This window comes from Eubalaena glacialis, chromosome 12 (assembly GCF_028564815.1).
Source record: "Eubalaena glacialis isolate mEubGla1 chromosome 12, mEubGla1.1.hap2.+ XY, whole genome shotgun sequence".
In the NCBI taxonomy this organism is placed as follows: Eukaryota; Metazoa; Chordata; class Mammalia; order Artiodactyla; family Balaenidae; genus Eubalaena; species Eubalaena glacialis.
Window position 1 is genome coordinate 77,543,116 of NC_083727.1, and position 20,314 is coordinate 77,563,429.

The following is a 20,314-nucleotide window of genomic DNA, read 5'->3' on the forward strand; positions in this document are numbered from 1 at the left end:
AAAGACATTTATCCTAAGATATCGCTTATAGAGGGAATGTCAAAATCGCTACACTTGAATTGACTTACAAAACAGAACAGAGTCACACCTTTAGAAGACACACTATGGCTGCTTAACGGGAAAGGTGAGGTGGGGTGATGCATAAAACAAGGGTTTGAAATTAGCTCAGAGACCGTTCCATAAGCCAAATATGTAATAGACAAGGCCTACTCCCTGCTCAGTGAACTGGACTCAACACCCCCTAGTCACCGCACAAGAATATATCTGACTAGTAAGAATCTGAAAACCTATGTATCGATATCTCTCTGCAAGTGAATCAAGAGGGTGTAAAGCGGCATAAACACAGCAGGGAAAAGCAGCCAAGCCCCATTCTAAACACAAATTACTTTAAAAAACCCACAAAACAAAGACACTGAAAGAGAGAGAAATTCTTACAAAATCCGGTCAGGGTCTCTGATGCAACCTGGATTGACCATATCTAGACCCACAGCTAGATGAGACATAAGGCTGGACACTCTTGGGGCTGAGAGGATTAGTGAGGTTGGGTGAGCAAACGCAGATAATTTAAAGTAATACCGCGGGGTACCCACCCCATGGGTCTCAAATCTCCAGGTACAAGGGCATTTTCCTACATCAAAACATGCATGGGAAACCCAGAGGATGGTATGCCGTGAGATCGGGAAAGGTTTCTAAAACGCACCTCATTTCTCCTCTCCTTGTGCTCGGGTTCGCCATTCCAGCCGCTTGACTAACCATCTCCCTACTTGGAGAATCAGCACCTTTTACCTCCTGTTTCGTACAGGTTGCAATTTGTCCTGAGGATGAACGGGAAGACGGGGAACCAACGAGAGACTAGCCCTAGGTGTTGGGACAGGCACAGGTCACTCCATTTTCCCATCAGGAAGAAGAATGAACCACAGGCTCAGCCTGCCCCCCAGAACCAAAATAGGGCCTGAAGCAATCCTGCGCTTTTGCGGCCAGCTCCCAAAAAAGCGAGTAGACAAATGGAGCTCAGGGGCACTGCAATTCACAAACGTGCAGAGTTATAAATGATAACTCTCGTCCACAAATATATTGAGGGAAGGCAACGAAGAGGAATTTAAAGCAAGGCAGATTTGCAGGAAACAGATTTCAGGAGGTAGATTCGACTCGCCTTTAAAGCGCATGAAAAGCGGCAAAACGTTGACAATGATGCCCTTGGCCAAAAAGGGCGTATGCGTTTTTTCCTGAATATATTCAGGAAAAAACGCATACGCCCTTTTTGGCCAACCAAGCAAGCCGGAAGGGCAAATCAGCGCTACAAAGAAGTCTCGCTTGCCCTCGGTCAAAAGGGCCATGCTGAAAAAAGTGTAAAAACCAGAAAAGCAGGACAGGCCATGGAGACATGGGAGCCTTGCTACGCTGATGGGCCGGATGTAAATTGCCAACAGGCACTCTGGAGAAGTGTACGGTGTGTCCTGAAGCAAGTAACAAACACAGCTTAGAGAGCATAGGGCACTTCCACTCATGGGCGTATAAATTGGGAAAACTAAAAATCAAAAAGACACAGGCACCCCAAACTTTACGGCTGCTCTGTTTCCAAGAACGGCCACTTCGGTACACCTTCAATATCCCAGGAAAGAGAAAAATGGATAAAGAAATGGTGGTACTTGGCACAATAGAATATCACTCAGCCATGAAATCAGTGTCATAAGGGTAGTTAGCAGCATGATGAATGGATTTAGCGACGATGATTCTAAGTGAAATAAGTCACACAGAAAAAGACACTTATCCTAAGATATCGCTTATAAAGGGAATGTCAAAATCGCTACACTTGAATTGACTTACAAAACAGAACAGAGTCACACCTTTAGAAGACACACTATGGCTGCTTAACGGGAAAGGTGAGGTGGGTTGATGCATAAAACAAGGGTTAGAAATTAGCTCAGAGACCGTTCCATAAGCCAAATATGTAATAGAGAAGGCCTACTCCCTGCTCAGTGAACTCGACTCAACACCACCTAGTCACCGCACAAGAATATATCTGACTAGTAAGAATCTGAAAACCTATGTATCGATATCTCTCTGCAAGTGAATCAAGAGGGTGTAAAGCGGCATAAACACAGCAGGGAAAAGCAGTCAAGCCCCATTCTAAACACAAATTACTTTAAAAAACCCACAAAACAAAGACAGTGAAAGAGAGACAAATTCTTACAAAATCCGTTCAGGGTCTCTGATGCAACCTGGATTGACCGTATCTAGACCCACAGCTAGATGAGACATAAGGCTGGACACTCTTGGGGCTGAGAGGATTAGTGAGGTTGGGTGAGCAAACGCAGATACTTTAAAGTAATACCGCGGGGTACCCACCACATAGGTCTCAAATCTCCAGGTACAAGGGCATCTTCCTACATCAAAACATGCATGGGAAACCCAGAGGATGGTATGCCGTGAGATCGGGAAAGGTTTCTAAAACGCACCTCATTTCTCCTCTCCTTGTGCTCGGGTTCGCCATTCCAGCCGCTTGACTAACCATCTCCCTACTTGGAGAATCAGCACCTTTTACCTCCTGTTTCGTACAGGTTGCAATTTGTCCTGAGGATGAACGGGAAGACGGGGAACCAACGAGAGACTAGCCCTAGGTGTTGGGACAGGCACAGGTCACTCCATTTTCCCATCAGGAAGAAGAATGAACCACAGGCTCAGCCTGCCCCCCAGAACCAAAATAGGGCCTGAAGCAATCCTGCGCTTTTGCGGCCAGCTCCCAAAAAAGCGAGTAGACAAATGGAGCTCAGGGGCACTGCAATTCACAAACGTGCAGAGTTATAAATGATAACTCTCGTCCATAAATATATTGAGGGAAGGCAACGAAGAGGATTTGAAAGCAAGACAGATTTGCAGGAAACAGATTTCAGGAGGTACATTCGAATCGCCTTTAAAGCACATGAAAAGCGGCAAAACGTTGACAATGATGCCCTTGGCCAAAAAGGGCGTATGCGTTTTTTCCTGAATATATTCAGGAAAAAACGCATACGCCCTTTTTGGCCAACCAAGCAAGCCGGAAGGGCAAATCAGCGCTACAAAGAAGTCTCGCTTGCCCTCGGTCAAAAGGGCCATGCTGAAAAAAGTGTAAAAACCAGAAAAGCAGGACAGGCCATGGAGACATGGGAGCCTTGCTACGCTGATGGGCGGGATGGAAATTGCCAACAGGCACTCTGGAGAAGTGTACGGTGTGTCCTGAAACAAGTAATAAACACAGCTGAGAGAGCATAGGGCACTTCCACTCATGGGCGTATAAATTGGGAAAACTAAAAATCAACAAGACACAGGCACCCCAAACTTGACGGCTGCTCTGTTTCCAAGAACCTCCACTTCGGTACACCTTCAATATCCCAGGAAAGAGAAAAATGGATAAAGACATGGTGGTACTTGGCACAATGGAATATCACTCAGCCATGAAATCAGTGTCATAAGGCTAGTTAGCAGCATGATGAGTGGATTTAGCGACGATGATTCTAAGTGAAATAAGTCACACAGAAAAAGACACTTATCCTAAGATATCGCTTATAGAGGGAATGTCAAAATCGCTACACTTGAATTGAATTACAAAACAGAACAGAGTCACACCTTTAGAAGACACACTATGGCTGCTTAACGGGAAAGATGAGGTGGGTTGATGCATAAAACAAGGGTTTGAAATTAGCTCAGAGACCGTTCCATAAGCCAAATATGTAATAGACAAGGCCTACTCCCTGCTCAGTGAACTGGACTCAACACCCCCTAGTCACCGCACAAGAATATATCTGACTAGTAAGAATCTGAAAACCTATGTATCGATATCTCTCTGCAAGTGAATCAAGAGGGTGTAAAGTGGCATAAACACAGCAGGGAAAAGCAGTCAAGCCCCATTCTAAACACTAATTACTTTAAAAAACCCACAAAACAAAGACAGTGAAAGAGAGAGAAATTCTTACAAAATCCGTTCAGGGTCTCTGATGCAACCTGGATTGACCGTATCTAGACCCACAGCTAGATGAGACATAAGGCTGGACACTCTTGGGGCTGAGAGGATTAGTGAGGTTGGGTGAGCAAACACAGATACTTTAAAGTAATACAGCAGGGTACCCACCCCATGGGTCTCAAATCTCCAGGTACAAGGGCATCTTCCTACATCAAAACATGCATGGGAAACCCAGAGGATGGTATGCCGTGAGATCGGGAAAGGTTTCTAAAACGCACCTCATTTCTCCTCTCCTTGTGCTCGGGTTCGCCATTCCAGCCGCTTGACTAACCATCTCCCTACTTGGAGAATCAGCACCTTTTACCTCCTGTTTCGTACAGGTTGCAATTTGTCCTGAGGATGAACGGGAAGATGGGGAACCAACGAGAGACTAGCCCTAGGTGTTGGGACAGGCACAGGTCACTCCATTTTCCCATCAGGAAGAAGAATGAACCACAGGCTCAGCCTGCCCCCCAGAACCAAAATAGGGCCTGAAGCAATCCTGCGCTTTTGCGGCCAGCTCCCAAAAAAGCGAGTAGACAAATGGAGCTCAGGGGCACTGCAATTCACAAACGTGCAGAGTTATAAATGATAACTCTCGTCCATAAATATATTGAGGGAAGGCAACGAAGAGGATTTGAAAGCAAGGCAGATTTGCAGGAAACAGATTTCAGGAGGTACATTCGACTCGCCTTTAAAGCACATGAAAAGCGGCAAAACGTTGACAATGATGCCCTTGGCCAAAAAGGGCGTATGCGTTTTTTCCTGAATATATTCAGGAAAAAACGCATACGCCCTTTTTGGCCAACCAAGCAAGCCGGAAGGGCAAATCAGCGCTACAAAGAAGTCTCGCTTGCCCTCGGTCAAAAGGGCCATGCTGAAAAAAGTGTAAAAACCAGAAAAGCAGGACAGGCCATGGAGACATGGGAGCCTTGCTACGCTGATGGGCGGGATGGAAATTGCCAACAGGCACTCTGGAGAAGTGTACGGTGTGTCCTGAAGCAAGTAACAAACACAGCTTAGGGAGCATAGGGCACTTCCACTCATGGGCGTATAAATTGGGAAAAGTAAAAATCAACAAGACACAGGCACCCCAAACTTTACGGCTGCTCTGTTTCCAAGAACCGCCACTTCGGTACACCTTCAATATCCCAGGAAAGAGAAAAATAGATAAAGAAATGGTGGTATTTGGCACAACGGAATATCACTCAGCCATGAAATCAGTGTCATAAGGCTAGTTAGCAGCATGATGAGTGGATTTAGGTACGATGATTCTAAGTGAAATAAGTCACACAGAAAAAGACCCTTATCCTAAGATATTGCTTATAGAGGGAATGTCAAAATCGCTACACTTGAACTGAATTACAAAACAGAACAGAGTCACACCTTTAGAAGACACACTATGGCTGCTTAACGGGAAAGGTGAGGTGGGGTGATGCATAAAACAAGGGTTTGAAATTAGCTCAGAGACCGTTCCATAAGCCAAATATGTAATAGACAAGGCCTACTCCCTGCTCAGTGAACTGGACTCAACACCCCCTAGTCACCGCACAAGAATATATCTGACTAGTAAGAATCTGAAAACCTATGTATCGATATCTCTCTGCAAGTGAATCAAGAGGGTGTAAAGCGGCATAAACACAGCAGGGAAAAGCAGCCAAGACCCATTCTAAACAGAAATTACTTTTAGAAACCCACAAATCAAAGATAGTGAAAGAGAGAGAAATTCTTACAAAATCCGTTCAGGGTCTCTGATGCAACCTGGATTGACCGTATCTAGACCCACAGCTAGATGAGACATAAGGCTGGACACTCTTGGGGCTGAGAGGATTAGTGAGGTTGGGTGAGCAAACACAGATACTTTAAAGTAATACAGCAGGGTACCCACCCCATGGGTCTCAAATCTCCAGGTACAAGGGCATCTTCCTACATCAAAACATGCATGGGAAACCCAGAGGATGGTATGCCGTGAGATCGGGAAAGGTTTCTAAAACGCACCTCATTTCTCCTCTCCTTGTGCTCGGGTTCGCCATTCCAGCCGCTTGACTAACCATCTCCCTACTTGGAGAATCAGCACCTTTTACCTCCTGTTTCGTACAGGTTGCAATTTGTCCTGAGGATGAACGGGAAGACGGGGAACCAACGAGAGACTAGCCCTAGGTGTTGGGACAGGCACAGGTCACTTCATTTTCCCATCAGGAAGAAGAATGAACCACAGGCTCAGCCTGCTCCCCAGAACCAAAATAGGGCCTGAAGCAATCCTGCGCTTTTGCGGCCAGCTCCCAAAAAAGCGAGTAGACAAATGGAGCTCAGGGGCACTGCAATTCACAAACGTGCAGAGTTATAAATGATAACTCTCGTCCATAAATATATTGAGGGAAGGTAACGAAGAGGATTTGAAAGCAAGGCAGATTTGCAGGAAACAGATTTCAGGAGGTACATTGGACTCGCCTTTAAAGCACATGAAAAGCGGCAAAACGTTGACAATGATGCCCTTGGCCAAAAAGGGCGTATGCGTTTTTTCCTGAATATATTCAGGAAAAAACGCATACGCCCTTTTTGGCCAACCAAGCAAGCCGGAAGGGCAAATCAGCGCTACAAAGAAGTCTCGCTTGCCCGCGGTCAAAAGGGCCATGCTGAAAAAAGTGTAAAAACCAGAAAAGCAGGACAGACCATGGAGACATGGGAGCCTTGCTACGCTGATGGGCGGGATGGAAATTGCCAACAGGCACTCTGGAGAAGTGTACGGTGTGTCCTGAAGCAAGTAACAAACACAGCTTAGAGAGCATAGGGCACTTCCACTCATGGGCGTATAAATTGGGAAAAGTAAAAATCAACAAGACACAGGCACCCCAAACTTTACGGCTGCTCTGTTTCCAAGAACCGCCACTTCGGTACACCTTCAATATCCCAGGAAAGAGAAAAATAGATAAAGAAATGGTGGTATTTGGCACAACGGAATATCACTCAGCCATGAAATCAGTGTCGTAAGGCTAGTTAGCAGCATGATGAGTGGATTTAGCGACGATGATTCTAAGTGAAATAAGTCACACAGAAAAAGACCCTTTTCCTAAGATATTGCTTATAGAGGGAATGTCAAAATCGCTACACTTGAACTGAATTACAAAACAGAACAGAGTCACACCTTTAGAAGACACACTATGGCTGCTTAACGGAAATGGTGAGGTGGGGTGATGCATAAAACAAGGGTTTGAAATTAGCTCAGAGACCGTTCCATAAGCCAAATATGTAATAGACAAGGCCTACTCCCTGCTCAGTGAACTGGACTCAACAACCCCCTAGTCACCGCACAAGAATATATCTGACTAGTAAGAATCTGAAAACCTATGTATCGATATCTCTCTGCAAGTGAATCAAGAGGGTGTAAAGCGGCATAAACACAGCAGAGAAAAGCAGCCAAGCCCCATTCTAAACAGAAATTACTTTAAAAAACCCACAAATCAAAGATAGTGAAAGAGAGAGAAATTCTTACAAAATCCGTTCAGGGTCTCTGATGCAACCTGGATTGACTGTATCTAGACCCACAGCTAGATGAGACATAAGGCTGGACACTCTTGGGGCTGAGAGGATTAGTGAGGTTGGGTGAGCAAACACGGATAATTTAAAATAATACAGCAGGGTACCCACCCCATGGGTCTCAAATCTCCAGGTACAAGGGCATCTTCCTACATCAAAACATGCATGGGAAACCCAGAGGATGGTATGCCGTGAGATCGGGAAAGGTTTCTAAAACGCACCTCATTTCTCCTCTCCTTGTGCTCGGGTTCGCCATTCCAGCCGCTTGACTAACCATCTCCCTACTTGGTGAATCACCACCTTTTACCTCCTGCTTCGTACAGGTTGCAATTTTTCCTGAGGATGAACGGGAAGACGGGGAACCAACGAGAGACTAGCCCTAGGTGTTGGGACAGGCACAGGTCACTCCATTTTCCCATCAGGAAGAAGAATGAACCACAGGCTCAGCCTGCCCCCCAGAACCAAAATAGGGCCTGAAGCAATCCTGCGCTTTTGCGGCCAGCTCCCAAAAAAGCGAGTAGACAAATGGAGCTCAGGGGCACTGCAATTCACAAACGTGCAGAGTTATAAATGATAACTCTCGTCCATAAATATATTGAGGGAAGGCAACGAAGAGGATTTGAAAGCAAGGCAGATTTGCAGGAAACAGATTTCAGGAGGTACATTGGACCCGCCTTTAAAGCACATGAAAAGCGGCAAAACGTTGACAATGATGCCCTTGGCCAAAAAGGGCGTATGCGTTTTTTCCTGAATATATTCAGGAAAAAACGCATACGCCCTTTTTGGCCAACCAAGCAAGCCGGAAGGGCAAATCAGCGCTACAAAGAAGTCTCGCTTGCCCTCGGTCAAAAGGGCCATGCTGAAAAAAGTGTAAAGACCAGAAAAGCAGGACAGGCCATGGAGACATGGGAGCCTTGCTACGCTGATGGGCGGGATGGAAATTGCCAACAGGCACTCTGGAGAAGTGTACGGTGTGTCCTGAAGCAAGTAACAAACACAGCTTAGAGAGCATAGGGCACTTCCACTCATGGGCGTATAAATTGGGAAAAGTAAAAATCAACAAGACACAGGCACCCCAAACTTTACGGCTGCTCTGTTTCCAAGAACCTCCACTTCGGTACACCTTCAATATCCCAGGAAAGAGAAAAATAGATAAAGAAATGGTGGTATTTGGCACAACGGAATATCACTCAGCCATGAAATCAGTGTCATAAGGCTAGTTAGCAGCATGATGAGTGGATTTAGGTACGATGATTCTAAGTGAAATAAGTCACATAGAAAAAGACCCTTATCCTAAGATATTGCTTATAGAGGGAATGTCAAAATCGCTACACTTGAACTGAATTACAAAACAGAACAGAGTCACACGTTTAGAAGACACACTATGGCTGCTTAACGGGAAAGGTGAGGTGGGGTGATGCATAAAACAAGGGTTTGAAATTAGCTCAGAGACCGTTCCATAAGCCAAATATGTAATAGACAAGGCCTACTCCCTGCTCAGTGAACTGGACTCAACACCCCCTAGTCACCGCACAAGAATATATCTGACTAGTAAGAATCTGAAAACCTATGTATCGATATCTCTCTGCAAGTGAATCAAGAGGGTGTAAAGCGGCATAAACACAGCAGGGAAAAGCAGCCAAGCCCCATTCTAAACACAAATTACTTTAAAAAACCCACAAAACAAAGACAGTGAAAGAGAGAGAAATTCTTACAAAATCCGGTCAGGGTCTCTGATGCAACCTGGATTGACCATATCTAGACCCACAGCTAGATGAGACATAAGGCTGGACACTCTTGGGGCTGAGAGGATTAGTGAGGTTGGGTGAGCAAACGCAGATAATTTAAAGTAATACCGCGGGGTACCCACCCCATGGGTCTCAAATCTCCAGGTACAAGGGCATTTTCCTACATCAAAACATGCATGGGAAACCCAGAGGATGGTATGCCGTGAGATCGGGAAAGGTTTCTAAAACGCACCTCATTTCTCCTCTCCTTGTGCTCGGGTTCGCCATTCCAGCCGCTTGACTAACCATCTCCCTACTTGGAGAATCAGCACCTTTTACCTCCTGTTTCGTACAGGTTGCAATTTGTCCTGAGGATGAACGGGAAGACGGGGAACCAACGAGAGACTAGCCCTAGGTGTTGGGACAGGCACAGGTCACTCCATTTTCCCATCAGGAAGAAGAATGAACCACAGGCTCAGCCTGCCCCCCAGAACCAAAATAGGGCCTGAAGCAATCCTGCGCTTTTGCGGCCAGCTCCCAAAAAAGCGAGTAGACAAATGGAGCTCAGGGGCACTGCAATTCACAAACGTGCAGAGTTATAAATGATAACTCTCGTCCACAAATATATTGAGGGAAGGCAACGAAGAGGAATTTAAAGCAAGGCAGATTTGCAGGAAACAGATTTCAGGAGGTAGATTCGACTCGCCTTTAAAGCGCATGAAAAGCGGCAAAACGTTGACAATGATGCCCTTGGCCAAAAAGGGCGTATGCGTTTTTTCCTGAATATATTCAGGAAAAAACGCATACGCCCTTTTTGGCCAACCAAGCAAGCCGGAAGGGCAAATCAGCGCTACAAAGAAGTCTCGCTTGCCCTCGGTCAAAAGGGCCATGCTGAAAAAAGTGTAAAAACCAGAAAAGCAGGACAGGCCATGGAGACATGGGAGCCTTGCTACGCTGATGGGCCGGATGTAAATTGCCAACAGGCACTCTGGAGAAGTGTACGGTGTGTCCTGAAGCAAGTAACAAACACAGCTTAGAGAGCATAGGGCACTTCCACTCATGGGCGTATAAATTGGGAAAACTAAAAATCAACAAGACACAGGCACCCCAAACTTTACGGCTGCTCTGTTTCCAAGAACGGCCACTTCGGTACACCTTCAATATCCCAGGAAAGAGAAAAATGGATAAAGAAATGGTGGTACTTGGCACAATAGAATATCACTCAGCCATGAAATCAGTGTCATAAGGGTAGTTAGCAGCATGATGAATGGATTTAGCGACGATGATTCTAAGTGAAATAAGTCACACAGAAAAAGACACTTATCCTAAGATATCGCTTATAAAGGGAATGTCAAAATCGCTACACTTGAATTGACTTACAAAACAGAACAGAGTCACACCTTTAGAAGACACACTATGGCTGCTTAACGGGAAAGGTGAAGTTGGTTGATGCATAAAACAAGGGTTTGAAATTAGCTCAGAGACCGTTCTATAACCCAAATATGTAATAGACAAGGCCTACTCCCTGCTCAGTGAACTGGACTCAACACCCCCTAGTCACCGCACAAGAATATATCTGACTAGTAAGAATCTGAAAACCTATGTATCGATATCTCTCTGCAAGTGAATCAAGAGGGTGTAAAGCGGCATAAACACAGCAGGGAAAAGCAGTCAAGCCCCATTCTAAACACAAATTACTTTAAAAAACCCACAAAACAAAGACAGTGAAAGAGAGAGAAATTCTTACAATATCCGTTCAGGGTCTCTGATGCAACCTGGATTGACCGTATCTAGACCCACAGCTAGATGAGACATAAGGCTGGACAGTCTTGGGGCTGAGAGGATTAGTGAGGTTGGGTGAGCAAACGCAGATACTTTAAAGTAATACCCCGGGGTACCCACCCCATGGGTCTCAAATCTCCAGGTACAAGGACATCTTCCTACATCAAAACATGCATGGGAAACCCAGAAGATGGTATGCTGTGAGATCGGGAAAAGTTTCTAAAAGGCACCTCATTTCTCCTCTCCTTGTGCTCGGGTTCGCCATTCCAGCCGCTTGACTAACCATCTCCCTACTTGGAGAATCAGCACCTTTAACCTCCTGTTTCGTACAGGTTGCAATTTGTCCTGAGGATGAACGGGAAGACGGGGAACCAACGAGAGACTAGCCCTAGGTGTTGGGACAGGCACAGGTCACTCCATTTTCCCATCAGGAAGAAGAATGAACCACAGGCTCAGCCTGCCCCCCAGAACCAAAATAGGGCCTGAAGCAATCCTGCGCTTTTGCGGCCAGCTCCCAAAACAGCGAGTAGACAAATGGAGCTCAGGGGCACTGCAATTCACAAACGTGCAGAGTTATAAATGATAACACTCGTCCACAAATATATTGAGGGAAAACAACCAAGAGGATTTGAAAGCAAGGCAGATTTGCAGGAAACAGATTTCAGGAGGTAGATTCGACTCGCCTTTAAAGCACATGAAAAGCGGCAAAACGTTGACAATGATGCCCTTTTTGGCCAACCAAGCAAGCCGGAAGGGCAAATCAGCGCTACAAAGAAGTCTCGCTTGCCCTCGGTCAAAAGGGCCATGCTGAAAAAAGTGTAAAAACCAGAAAAGCAGGACAGGCCATGGAGACATGGGAGCCTTGCTACGCTGATGGGCGGGATGTAAATTGCCAACAGGCACTCTGGAGAAGTGTACGGTGTGTCCTGAAACAAGTAATAAACACAGCTTGGAGAGCATAGGGCACTTCCACTCATGGGCGTATAAATTGGGAAAACTAAAAATCAACAAGACACAGGCACCCCAAACTTTACGGCTGCTCTGTTTCCAAGAACCGCCACTTCGGTACACCTTCAATATCCCAGGAAAGAGAAAAATGGATAAAGAAATGGTGGTACTTGGCACAATGGAATATCACTCAGCCATGAAATCAGTGTCATAAGGCTAGTTAGCAGCATGATGAGTGGATTTAGCGACGATGATTCTAAGTGAAATAAGTCACACAGAAAAAGACACTTATCCTAAGATATCGCTTATAGAGGGAATGTCAAAATCGCTACACTTGAATTGAATTACAAAACAGAACACAGTCACACCTTTAGAAGACACACTATGGCTGCTTAACGGGAAAGGTGAGGTGGGTTGATGCATAAAACAAGGGTTAGAAATTAGCTCAGAGACCGTTCCATAAGCCAAATATGTAATAGAGAAGGCCTACTCCCTGCTCAGTGAACTCGACTCAACACCACCTAGTCACCGCACAAGAATATATCTGACTAGTAAGAATCTGAAAACCTATGTATCGATATCTCTCTGCAAGTGAATCAAGAGGGTGTAAAGCGGCATAAACACAGCAGGGAAAAGCAGTCAAGCCCCATTCTAAACACAAATTACTTTAAAAAACCCACAAAACAAAGACAGTGAAAGAGAGACAAATTCTTACAAAATCCGTTCAGGGTCTCTGATGCAACCTGGATTGACCGTATCTAGACCCACAGCTAGATGAGACATAAGGCTGGACACTCTTGGGGCTGAGAGGATTAGTGAGGTTGGGTGAGCAAACGCAGATACTTTAAAGTAATACCGCGGGGTACCCACCACATAGGTCTCAAATCTCCAGGTACAAGGGCATCTTCCTACATCAAAACATGCATGGGAAACCCAGAGGATGGTATGCCGTGAGATCGGGAAAGGTTTCTAAAACGCACCTCATTTCTCCTCTCCTTGTGCTCGGGTTCGCCATTCCAGCCGCTTGACTAACCATCTCCCTACTTGGAGAATCAGCACCTTTTACCTCCTGTTTCGTACAGGTTGCAATTTGTCCTGAGGATGAACGGGAAGACGGGGAACCAACGAGAGACTAGCCCTAGGTGTTGGGACAGGCACAGGTCACTCCATTTTCCCATCAGGAAGAAGAATGAACCACAGGCTCAGCCTGCCCCCCAGAACCAAAATAGGGCCTGAAGCAATCCTGCGCTTTTGCGGCCAGCTCCCAAAACAGCGAGTAGACAAATGGAGCTCAGGGGCACTGCAATTCACAAACGTGCAGAGTTATAAATGATAACTCTCGTCCATAAATATATTGAGGGAAGGCAACGAAGAGGATTTGAAAGCAAGACAGATTTGCAGGAAACAGATTTCAGGAGGTACATTCGAATCGCCTTTAAAGCACATGAAAAGCGGCAAAACGTTGACAATGATGCCCTTGGCCAAAAAGGGCGTATGCGTTTTTTCCTGAATATATTCAGGAAAAAACGCATACGCCCTTTTTGGCCAACCAAGCAAGCCGGAAGGGCAAATCAGCGCTACAAAGAAGTCTCGCTTGCCCTCGGTCAAAAGGGCCATGCTGAAAAAAGTGTAAAAACCAGAAAAGCAGGACAGGCCATGGAGACATGGGAGCCTTGCTACGCTGATGGGCGGGATGTAAATTGCCAACAGGCACTCTGGAGAAGTGTACGGTGTGTCCTGAAACAAGTAATAAACACAGCTGAGAGAGCATAGGGCACTTCCACTCATGGGCGTATAAATTGGGAAAACTAAAAATCAACAAGACACAGGCACCCCAAACTTGACGGCTGCTCTGTTTCCAAGAACCTCCACTTCGGTACACCTTCAATATCCCAGGAAAGAGAAAAATGGATAAAGACATGGTGGTACTTGGCACAATGGAATATCACTCAGCCATGAAATCAGTGTCATAAGGCTAGTTAGCAGCATGATGAGTGGATTTAGCGACGATGATTCTAAGTGAAATAAGTCACACAGAAAAAGACACTTATCCTAAGATATCGCTTATAGAGGGAATGTCAAAATCGCTACACTTGAATTGAATTACAAAACAGAACAGAGTCACACCTTTAGAAGACACACTATGGCTGCTTAACGGGAAAGATGAGGTGGGTTGATGCATAAAACAAGGGTTTGAAATTAGCTCAGAGACCGTTCCATAAGCCAAATATGTAATAGACAAGGCCTACTCCCTGCTCAGTGAACTGGACTCAACACCCCCTAGTCACCGCACAAGAATATATCTGACTAGTAAGAATCTGAAAACCTATGTATCGATATCTCTCTGCAAGTGAATCAAGAGGGTGTAAAGTGGCATAAACACAGCAGGGAAAAGCAGTCAAGCCCCATTCTAAACACTAATTACTTTAAAAAACCCACAAAACAAAGACAGTGAAAGAGAGAGAAATTCTTACAAAATCCGTTCAGGGTCTCTGATGCAACCTGGATTGACCGTATCTAGACCCACAGCTAGATGAGACATAAGGCTGGACACTCTTGGGGCTGAGAGGATTAGTGAGGTTGGGTGAGCAAACACAGATACTTTAAAGTAATACAGCAGGGTACCCACCCCATGGGTCTCAAATCTCCAGGTACAAGGGCATCTTCCTACATCAAAACATGCATGGGAAACCCAGAGGATGGTATGCGGTGAGATCGGGAAAGGTTTCTAAAACGCACCTCATTTCTCCTCTCCTTGTGCTCGGGTTCGCCATTCCAGCCGCTGGCTAACCATCTCCCTACTTGGAGAATCAGCACCTTTTACCTCCTGTTTCGTACAGGTTGCAATTTGTCCTGAGGATGAACGGGAAGACGGGGAACCAACGAGAGACTAGCCCTAGGTGTTGGGACAGGCACAGGTAACTCCATTTTCCCATCAGGAAGAAGAATGAACCACAGGCTCAGCCTGCCCCCCAGAACCAAAATAGGGCCTGAAGCAATCCTGCGCTTTTGCGGCCAGCTCCCAAAAAAGCGAGTAGACAAATGGAGCTCAGGGGCACTGCAATTCACAAACGTGCAGAGTTATAAATGATAACTCTCGTCCATAAATATATTGAGGGAAGGCAACGAAGAGGATTTGAAAGCAAGGCAGATTTGCAGGAAACAGATTTCAGGAGGTACATTCGACTCGCCTTTAAAGCACATGAAAAGCGGCAAAACGTTGACAATGATGCCCTTGGCCAAAAAGGGCGTATGCGTTTTTTCCTGAATATATTCAGGAAAAAACGCATACGCCCTTTTTGGCCAACCAAGCAAGCCGGAAGGGCAAATCAGCGCTACAAAGAAGTCTCGCTTGCCCTCGGTCAAAAGGGCCATGCTGAAAAAAGTGTAAAAACCAGAAAAGCAGGACAGGCCATGGAGACATGGGAGCCTTGCTACGCTGATGGGCGGGATGGAAATTGCCAACAGGCACTCTGGAGAAGTGTACGGTGTGTCCTGAAGCAAGTAACAAACACAGCTTAGAGAGCATAGGGCACTTCCACTCATGGGCGTATAAATTGGGAAAACTAAAAATCAACAAGACACAGGCACCCCAAGCTTTACGGCTGCTCTGTTTCCAAGAACCGCCACTTCGGTACACCTTCAATATCCCAGGAAAGAGAAAAATAGATAAAGAAATGGTGGTATTTGGCACAACGGAATATCACTCAGCCATGAAATCAGTGTCATAAGGCTAGTTAGCAGCATGATGAGTGGATTTAGGTACGATGATTCTAAGTGAAATAAGTCACACAGAAAAAGACCCTTATCCTAAGATATTGCTTATAGAGGGAATGTCAAAATCGCTACACTTGAACTGAATTACAAAACAGAACAGAGTCACACCTTTAGAAGACACACTATGGCTGCTTAACGGGAAAGGTGAGGTGGGGTGATGCATAAAACAAGGGTTTGAAATTAGCTCAGAGACCGTTCCATAAGCCAAATATGTAATAGACAAGGCCTACTCCCTGCTCAGTGAACTGGACTCAACACCCCCTAGTCACCGCACAAGAATATATCTGACTAGTAAGAATCTGAAAACCTATGTATCGATATCTCTCTGCAAGTGAATCAAGAGGGTGTAAAGCGGCATAAACACAGCAGGGAAAAGCAGCCAAGACCCATTCTAAACAGAAATTACTTTTAGAAACCCACAAATCAAAGATAGTGAAAGAGAGAGAAATTCTTACAAAATCCGTTCAGGGTCTCTGATGCAACCTGGATTGACCGTATCTAGACCCACAGCTAGATGAGACATAAGGCTGGACACTCTTGGGGCTGAGAGGATTAGTGAGGTTGGGTGAGCAAACACAGATACTTTAAAGTAATACAGCAGGGTACCCACCCCATGGGTCTCAAATCTCCAGGTACAAGGGCATCTTCCTACATCAAAACATGCATGGGAAACCCAGAGGATGGTATGCCGTGAGATCGGGAAAGGTTTCTAAAACGCACCTCATTTCTCCTCTCCTTGTGCTCGGGTTCGCCATTCCAGCCGCTTGACTAACCATCTCCCTACTTGGAGAATCAGCACCTTTTACCTCCTGTTTCGTACAGGTTGCAATTTGTCCTGAGGATGAACGGGAAGACGGGGAACCAACGAGAGACTAGCCCTAGGTGTTGGGACAGGCACAGGTCACTTCATTTTCCCATCAGGAAGAAGAATGAACCACAGGCTCAGCCTGCTCCCCAGAACCAAAATAGGGCCTGAAGCAATCCTGCGCTTTTGCGGCCAGCTCCCAAAAAAGCGAGTAGACAAATGGAGCTCAGGGGCACTGCAATTCACAAACGTGCAGAGTTATAAATGATAACTCTCGTCCATAAATATATTGAGGGAAGGTAACGAAGAGGATTTGAAAGCAAGGCAGATTTGCAGGAAACAGATTTCAGGAGGTACATTGGACTCGCCTTTAAAGCACATGAAAAGCGGCAAAACGTTGACAATGATGCCCTTGGCCAAAAAGGGCGTATGCGTTTTTTCCTGAATATATTCAGGAAAAAACGCATACGCCCTTTTTGGCCAACCAAGCAAGCCGGAAGGGCAAATCAGCGCTACAAAGAAGTCTCGCTTGCCCGCGGTCAAAAGGGCCATGCTGAAAAAAGTGTAAAAACCAGAAAAGCAGGACAGGCCATGGAGACATGGGAGCCTTGCTACGCTGATGGGCGGGATGGAAATTGCCAACAGGCACTCTGGAGAAGTGTACGGTGTGTCCTGAAGCAAGTAACAAACACAGCTTAGAGAGCATAGGGCACTTCCACTCATGGGCGTATAAATTGGGAAAAGTAAAAATCAACAAGACACAGGCACCCCAAACTTTACGGCTGCTCTGTTTCCAAGAACCGCCACTTCGGTACACCTTCAATATCCCAGGAAAGAGAAAAATAGATAAAGAAATGGTGGTATTTGGCACAACGGAATATCACTCAGCCATGAAATCAGTGTCGTAAGGCTAGTTAGCAGCATGATGAGTGGATTTAGCGACGATGATTCTAAGTGAAATAAGTCACACAGAAAAAGACCCTTTTCCTAAGATATTGCTTATAGAGGGAATGTCAAAATCGCTACACTTGAACTGAATTACAAAACAGAACAGAGTCACACCTTTAGAAGACACACTATGGCTGCTTAACGGAAATGGTGAGGTGGGGTGATGCATAAAACAAGGGTTTGAAATTAGCTCAGAGACCGTTCCATAAGCCAAATATGTAATAGACAAGGCCTACTCCCTGCTCAGTGAACTGGACTCAACAACCCCCTAGTCACCGCACAAGAATATATCTGACTAGTAAGAATCTGAAAACCTATGTATCGATATCTCTCTGCAAGTGAATCAAGAGGGTGTAAAGCGGCATAAACACAGCAGAGAAAAGCAGCCAAGCCCCATTCTAAACAGAAATTACTTTAAAAAACCCACAAATCAAAGATAGTGAAAGAGAGAGAAATTCTTACAAAATCCGTTCAGGGTCTCTGATGCAACCTGGATTGACCGTATCTAGACCCACAGCTAGATGAGACATAAGGCTGGATACTCTTGGGGCTGAGAGGATTAGTGAGGTTGGGTGAGCAAACACGGATAATTTAAAATAATACAGCAGGGTACCCACCCCATGGGTCTCAAATCTCCAGGTACAAGGGCATCTTCCTACATCAAAACATGCATGGGAAACCCAGAGGATGGTATGCCGTGAGATCGGGAAAGGTTTCTAAAACGCACCTCATTTCTCCTCTCCTTGTGCTCGGGTTCGCCATTCCAGCCGCTTGACTAACCATCTCCCTACTTGGTGAATCACCACCTTTTACCTCCTGCTTCGTACAGGTTGCAATTTGTCCTGAGGATGAACGGGAAGACGGGGAACCAACGAGAGACTAGCCCTAGGTGTTGGGACAGGCACAGGTAACTCCATTTTCCCATCAGGAAGAAGAATGAACCACAGGCTCAGCCTGCCCCCCAGAACCAAAATAGGGCCTGAAGCAATCCTGCGCTTTTGCGGCCAGCTCCCAAAAAAGCGAGTAGACAAATGGAGCTCAGGGGCACTGCAATTCACAAACGTGCAGAGTTATAAATGATAACTCTCGTCCATAAATATATTGAGGGAAGGCAACGAAGAGGATTTGAAAGCAAGGCAGATTTGCAGGAAACAGATTTCAGGAGGTACATTGGACTCGCCTTTAAAGCACATGAAAAGCGGCAAAACGTTGACAATGATGCCCTTGGCCAAAAAGGGCGTATGCGTTTTTTCCTGAATATATTCAGGAAAAAACGCATACGCCCTTTTTGGCCAACCAAGCAAGCCGGAAGGGCAAATCAGCGCTACAAAGAAGTCTCGCTTGCCCTCGGTCAAAAGGGCCATGCTGAAAAAAGTGTAAAGACCAGAAAAGCAGGACAGGCCATGGAGACATGGGAGCCTTGCTACGCTGATGGGCGGGATGGAAATTGCCAACAGGCACTCTGGAGAAGTGTACGGTGTGTCCTGAAGCAAGTAACAAACACAGCTTAGAGAGCATAGGGCACTTCCACTCATGGGCGTATAAATTGGGAAAAGTAAAAATCAACAAGACACAGGCACCCCAAACTTTACGGCTGCTCTGTTTCCAAGAACCGCCACTTCGGTACACCTTCAATATCCCAGGAAAGAGAAAAATAGATAAAGAAATGGTGGTATTTGGCACAACGGAATATCACTCAGCCATGAAATCAGTGTCATAAGGCTAGTTAGCAGCATGATGAGTGGATTTAGGTACGATGATTCTAAGTGAAATAAGTCACATAGAAAAAGACCCTTATCCTAAGATATTGCTTATAGAGGGAATGTCAAAATCGCTACACTTGAACTGAATTACAAAACAGAACAGAGTCACACCTTTAGAAGACACACTATGGCTGCTTAACGGGAAAGGTGAGGTGGGGTGATGCATAAAACAAGGGTTTGAAATTAGCTCAGAGACCGTTCCATAAGCCAAATATGTAATAGACAAGGCCTACTCCCTGCTCAGTGAACTGGACTCAACACCCCCTAGTCACCGCACAAGAATATATCTGACTAGTAAGAATCTGAAAACCTATGTATCGATATCTCTCTGCAAGTGAATCAAGAGGGTGTAAAGCGGCATAAACACAGCAGGGAAAAGCAGTCAAGCCCCATTCTAAACACTAATTACTTTAAAAAACCCACAAAAGAAAGACAGTGAAAGAGAGAGAAATTCTTACAAAATCCGTTCAGGGTCTCTGATGCAACCTGGATTGACCGTATCTAGACCCACAGCTAGATGAGACATAAGGCTGGACACTCTTGGGGCTGAGAGGATTAGTGAGGTTGGGTGAGCAAACACAGATACTTTAAAGTAATAACGTGGGGTACCCACCCCATGGGTCTCAAATCTCCAGATACAAGGGCATCTTCCTACATCAAAACATGCATGGGAAATCCAGAGGATGGTATGCCGTGAGATCGGGAAAGGTTTCTAAAACGGACCTCATTTCTCCTCTCCTTGTGCTCGGTTTCGCCATTCCAGCCGCTTGACTAACCATCTCCCTACTTGGTGAATCACCACCTTTTACCTCCTGCTTCGTACAGGTTGCAATTTGTCCTGAGGATGAACGGGAAGACGGGGAACCAACGAGAGACTAGCCCTAGGTGTTGGGACAGGCACAGGTAACTCCATTTTCCCATCAGGAAGAAGAATGAACCACAGGCTCAGCCTGCCCCCCAGAACCAAAATAGGGCCTGAAGCAATCCTGCGCTTTTGCGGCCAGCTCCCAAAAAAGCGAGTAGACAAATGGAGCTCAGGGGCACTGCA